Raw genomic sequence first — 6,995 nt, forward strand, 5'->3', positions numbered from 1 at the left:
TCTTGATATATATCACAATATAGGTCATGTGATAATCACATGACCATTTAAAGTGGGCTTAGACCATGTCATGGCCGGCCACTTCACCTCTTTGGGCCCAAGTTTTTGGTTGTCCAATTCTTGGCCCAATTCACAAAAGTCCCGTTTTGTAATTCCCGAAACTAATTTCCGAAATTCTAAATTTACCCTCGGCCTTCCCCGAGGTCTTGACATTAATGATTCCATAACCAACATAGTCATATTCACTAAAATCAAATTATGTCCTTATAACACACAAGTCGTAATTATTTCTCGATTTCCAATTATACGAAAACACGGGACATAACATTCTCCCCCCCTTAAGAACATTTGTCCCCGAATGTTAAATAAATCTTATGAAGACTCACAAACATAACGGGAAAACCATTTTATATATAAATAGCACACATGGTCCATCCGTTCATTGGTACAACAAATACAAAGTCTAGATTACAAGAGGCGTAGGGAATAAATGGGGGTATCTCTTCTTCATCTCATCCTCCGCCTCCCAAGTCATCTCTTCCCGGTTACTGTTGCACCACAGAACTTTGACAGAAGGCACCTCCTTAGTGCCCAATCTCCTCACCTGACGATCCAGAATAGATACAGGCTGCTCGTCATAAGACAACTGCTTCGTCACCTGAAGATCATCTACTGGGAATATCCTAGCAGGGTCACCAATACACTTCCGCAGCATAGACACATGAAACACCGGGTGCACGGTCTCCAAATCGGATGGTAAGTCTAGCTCGTAGGCGACTGCGCCTATCCTCCGAACAATCTGGTATGGCCCGATGTACCGCGGACTCAACTTACCCTTCCTACCAAATCTCATAACGCCCTTCATGGGCGACACCTTCAGGAATACCCAGTCGCCAATCTGGAACTCTAACGGTCGACGGCGTCTATCAGCATAAGCTTTCTGTCGACTCTGAGCAGCTAATAGTCGCTCCCGAATAAGCTTCACCTTATCGACAGCTTCCTGGATCACATCTGGCCCACTCAACTTAGTCTCGCCCACGTCAAACCAGCCAATAGGAGATCTGCATCTCCTGCCATAAAGGGCCTCGTACGGAGCCATCTGAATGCTGGAGTGATAACTGTTATTTTAGGCAAACTCTATAAGCGGAAAATGATCATCCCAGCTGCCCCTGAAATCAATAACGCAGGCCCGCAACATATCCTCGAGCGTCTGAATAGTGCGGTCGGCCTGCCCGTCGGTCTGAGGATGAAAAGTTGTACTGAGGCTCACCTGAGTCCCTAATCCCTCCTGAAATGACCTCCAGAAATTAGCTGTAAACTGGGCACCTCGGTCAGTAATAATAGATACAGGGACTCCGTGAAGTCTGACTATCTCTCTGATATATAATCTGGCATAGTCCTCAGCCGAATAAGTAGTCCGGACCGGAAGGAAATGGGCCGATTTCGTCAGCCTGTCCACAATAACCCAAATAGAGTCGTACCTGCGTAGAGTACGCGGCAACCCAACAATGAAGTCCATATTAATCATCTCCCATTTCCAGGCTGGAATCTCCATCTCCTGTAACAATCCACCGGGCTTCTGATGCTCGATCTTGACTTGCTGGCAGTTCGGGCACTGACTAACAAACTCAGCAATGTCTTTCTTCATGCCGTCCCACCAATACAAACACCTGAGATCCCGATACATCTTAGTGGAACCAGGATGAACAGAATACTGTGCATAATGTGCCTCGCCCATAATCTGCCGTCGTAAGCCCGCAATGTCCGGTACACAGAATCTGTCGTCATATAATAATACTCCTTCAGGCGAGATTTCAAACTGAGTCTTTGCTTTATTAAGGGCCACATATCTGTACTGAATCAAAAGAGGATCCTCAAACTGGCGCTGCTTTACCTCCTGAATAATAGATGACTCAGCAACTGGACGAACAAAAATCCCAGAATCTCCAGAATCTGCCAAACGAACTCCGAGGCTGGCCAGCTGATGAATATCACGAACCAAATCTCTCTTGTCAGATGGAACATAAGCCAGACTGCCCACGGACTTGCGGCTAAGCGCATCAGCTACCACGTTGGCTTTCCCCGGATGGTACAGAATATCAACGTCGTAATCCTTTAGTAGCTCAAGCCATCTCCGCTGCCGCAAATTTAGCTCCTTCTGCTTAAAAATATACTGGAGACTCTTATGGTCCGTATAGATATCAACATGGACCCCATATAAATAATGCCGCCAAATCTTCAAAGCATGAATCACCGCGGCCAACTCAAGATCATGAGTGGGATAGTTCTTCTCGTGCGGTCTGAGCTGCCGGGAAGCATAGGCTATGACTCGACCGTGCTGCATCAATACATATCCTATCCTAATACCAGAGGCGTCACAATAGACAACATACCCATCAGACCCCTCTGGAAGAGCCAAAACTGGTGCTGTAATCAATCTCTCCTTCAGCATCTGAAAGCGGCGCTCACAGGCATCTGTCCACTGGAATTTTGCTGCTTTCTGGGTAAGCCTCGTCAGTGGTGCTGCAATAGAAGAGAAATCCTCCACGAACCTGCGATAATACCCAGCCAATCCCAGAAAACTGCGCACCTCTGTCGGTGTAGTAGGCCTGGGCCAATTCTGCACAGCCTCAATCTTCTGCGTGTCGACCCGAATGCCGTCTGCGCCGACAATATGGCCCAAGAATGCCACAGAAGTCAACCAGAACTCACATTTAGAGAATTTAGCATATAGCTTCTGCTGACGGAGAATGCCAAGTACCGTCCTCAAGTGATCTGAATGCTCCTCGGCTGATAGCGAGTAAATCAGGATGTCATCAATAAACACAATAACAAACGTATCCAGAAAAGGGCGAAATACCCGATTCATCAGATCCATAAATACCGCTGGAGCATTAGTCAGCCCGAAAGACATAACTCTGAACTCATAATGCCCGTACCGGGTCCTGAAAGCAGTCTTCGGGATATCTGACTCCCGTACTCGCACCTGATGATAACCTGAGCGCAGATCTATCTTTGAAAAATGTCTAGCACCCTACAGCTGATCAAACAAATCATCAATCCGGGGAAGGGAATAATTATTCTTAATAGTCAACTTATTTAGCTGCCGGTAGTCGATACACATCCGCAATGACCCATCTTTCTTTTTGACAAACAATACCGGCGCTCCCCAGGGTGATGTGCTGGGTCTAATAAAGCCCTTATCCAGTAAATCTTTCAGCTGCCCTTTCAACTCCTTCAACTCAGCTGGTGCCATCCTGTTCGGAGGAATAGATATAGGTTGCGTATCCGGCATCAACTCTATAGTGAAATCAATCTCCCGCTCAGGCAGGAAGCTCGTCAGGAAAAACATTTGGAAACTCACTGACGACCGGAACAGACTGAAGGGTAGGTATCTCCGCGGCAGTATCGTGCACACGAACCAAATGATAGATATAACCCTTCTGGATCATCTTCTTAGCCTTGAGGTATGAAATAAACTTACCCCTCGGCGATGCAGTAGATCCGAACCACTCGATAACTGGTTCCCCTGGAAACTGAAAACGGACTACCTTTTTCTGGCAGTCGACATTAGCATAATAGGAAGACAACCAGTCCATGCCCATAATGACGTCAAACTCAAGCATGCCTAACTCTATCAAATCAGCCTTAGTGCTACGATCATAAATGGTCACAGAACAATCCCTATAGATCTGTCTCGCTACAATAAAATCCCCAACTGGCGTAGCTACCTCAAATGGCTCTATAGGCTCAGACACTATCCCAATCTTACTAGCAACGAGCGGGGAAATATATGATAAAGTAGAGCCAGGGTCAATCAATGCATATACAGATCTGGAGAAAACCAGTAATGTACCTGTGACGACATTTGGCGAAGCCTCCTGATCCTGGCGGCTGGCCAAAGCATATATACGGTTCGAGGGACCGCTAGAACCTGAAACGCCACCGCGTCCTCGACCGCGTCCTGCCGGTGCTGGCATACCTCGCCCTCCAGGGCGTGCAACAGATGGAGCAGAAGAAGAACCGGCGGCTAACCCTGTCGGCTTAGCCACACTACCAGAACCGCTAGCCAACGGACAATCTCTCATAAAACGGCCCTGACCACCGCACGAAAAACAAGCTCCAGTAGCTCGATAACACTCCCCAGGATGAGACTTCCCGCAATGAGCACAACGGGGCCTGGGTGGTCTGGCCTTGCTGGGGCCTCTGGATACATGTGAACCTGCCGCTCTGGAGCTCTGACCGGCCCCAGACGGTCCCGCACTATCAAATCTCCGGCTGCCTGACTGAGTACTCCGGCCGGACAGAGGTAGCTGTCTGCCTGACTGCTGCTGCTGAGGCTGTCCGCCTCGAGAATCCCCGGAATAACCTGCGGACCTAGCCCTCTTGGGCGGCCTCCTGTCCCGATCTCTACCAGAATGATCAGACCTGTGACGATCCTCCATACCCATCTCATAGGCCTGAAGTCGGGCAATGTCCATATCTATCTGCAATGACACTGTCATGCAGCCGTCGATCAAATACCGATCCAATCCCATGACATATCTGTGCATCCGATCGGACATGTCTGCTACCACGTCCGGTGCATATCGGGCCAGAGAATCAAACTCAAGATTATACTCGCGCACACTCCGACCCCTCTGCTGCAAATGTAAGAATCGGTCGGCCCGTGCCCGCCGCAACTCTGGGGTAGAAAGTGGCGGGTGAAAGCAGTCACAAACTGGTCCCACATAGCTGGGGGAGCACCCTCACCCCTGGATAACTCCCAAGTCTCATACCAGTGAGCGGCAACATCTCGAAGCCTGTGCGAAGCCAGCTCGACCGACTCGGTCTCTGAAGCCCTGACCAAGTCCAGTGAGCGTCGCATCCCCCGAATAAAGTCATGGGGGTCCTCGTCGGGCTTAGACCCGAAAAACTCTGGAGGGCCACATAATAAGAACTCCCGAACTCTCAGGCTGTCCCGCCTGTCATCATCATCATCGTCCCTCCGCCCGCGTCTGCGAGCCTGACCTGCTACTAGTGTAGTCAGCAACTGTACAGCCTCCCTCAGGGTCCTATCCTCCGCCACTGGCTGAGGAGCTGGAGTCTCAGGAGCGGGTACACGGACCTCTGGAGCTGCTGAAGGTCCTGCTCCAGGCTGTACTAGTGGGGGTGTAGCAGACCCCTCAGAACGAGGCATAACCTCGGGCAAATCATAGACACGAGCCCGTGTAGCGCGCTGTGCCTGACTAGTCTCTCCCATCCTCGCTTTGCCCTTCTGGGCCGCCGTTGCCTTCTTCGGAGGCATCACTGCAAACACAATAGCGAGTCAGATCAAAATCACCCTAGTAGCACAGCTCTATCGCACGATCTAAGATTCCAAAGAAAGTAACATCCTAAATGCCCTGTAGCTTCCTGTTTATAGATGTGGTGCACAACACATCGATAAACAAGACTCTACGAGACACGGCCTGTAGACATTCCGAGGACAAACTGCTCTGATACCACTTTTGTCACGACCCAGCCCCGTGGGCCGCGACTAGCACCCTACCTGGGTACCCAGACCGAATCACATATTCATTATCAAATCCAAACTTATTTCCGAATTTTACGAAATCATATCAAACGTAATTTATATCAAAATATGTCTTAAGCGGTCGCACCAAATCAAAATGCCATATCAAATACAAACTGAGCGGCGGAATAGGCATCGCCGGTCAAAAGTGCAAACGTAAGCATAAGGGCCATTTGGGGCCATCATAATGAACAGACCGCTTTAAGACCAGAAAACGAAATCAAACCAACACATACAGGACCCTCATCCCACATATATGACTACAGGCCTCTACGAATTCAAAACAAAGACATATGGCGAGAAAGGGCCCCGCCGTACCCAAATAGTCAAATGTACAGAATATATACAAAGCAAAAGGAGTCTGTACCAAAAGTGGACTCCGGATCAAAGAGGAGTACTCCGGAACGGCAAAGAGTGAAGCCTACTGTGGAGGATCACCAGTGTCTGTACCTGCGGGCATAAAATGCAGCCCCCGAAGAAAGGGGGTGAGTACGAAATATGTACTGAGTATGTAGAGCACGGAGTACAGAAATATGGATCAAAACCGAAAGCAAACCGAATGACAAAGTGGAGTACAAATCGGTATGTCAAAATCCGTATCAAAATCATATATGTATACATAATGCAAACGAAATCATGCAAACGCTTAGGAACGTGGTCGCCACTCCGACGCTGGCGCCACACACAGCATAACACCAGAAGGTTTCAAATCTCCGTACATCCCCGAACACAAACATAATCATAGGTGAGCGTATCGCATCACGAGCCATATCACAGCATAACTCCAAATGGAACCCGGCCCTATGGCGAAGCCTCGGGAACCGTAACACAGCATACGGCCGAATTATCATAAAGCGCACGAATCAAAACCGGCCCGGGAACCGGTGAACGAAGACATAATAAGGCACGAGCGGAGTCGTGAGCAAACAAATGCAAATCATACTTCAAAATAGTCTTTCAAAACAGAGTAATCCCATAAGTCATTTCATAATACAAAATAATTGAATACTTAGTCGATATAAGGTTTCATTTCACAAGACGTTTCCAAAATAGTACGTATAGCTCAAAACGTAACTTAGCGCATCAAATATTCAAAACATATCCCGTAGGAGGAAGTTCCAAAATCGAAAGTAGCATGTCAAACTTTATTTACAAAGATAGCCCAATAAGACAAATAGGGCGTTTCGGGGTAGCGGGCCCACCTCGAGTCAAATTGAGGTGGCGAACATATTTATCGAACATTTATAGGCCAAAGGTCATACATAATCATTTCTAAGTTACCCGACCACATTTCGATAGGTTTCGGACGAGTGGTGGCATTCTAGCCAAAATAGAGCCCTTAGGCTTCAATTGAATTGAATGAATAGTAACTTTTCTGTGGATCGGGTTTCGAGGAGCAGAAATGCTCCGGAAGTTCTCATATTCGCCTATCATACTAAGA

This window comes from Lycium barbarum, chromosome 2 (genome assembly GCF_019175385.1).
Source record: "Lycium barbarum isolate Lr01 chromosome 2, ASM1917538v2, whole genome shotgun sequence".
NCBI lineage: Eukaryota > Viridiplantae > Streptophyta > Magnoliopsida > Solanales > Solanaceae > Lycium > Lycium barbarum.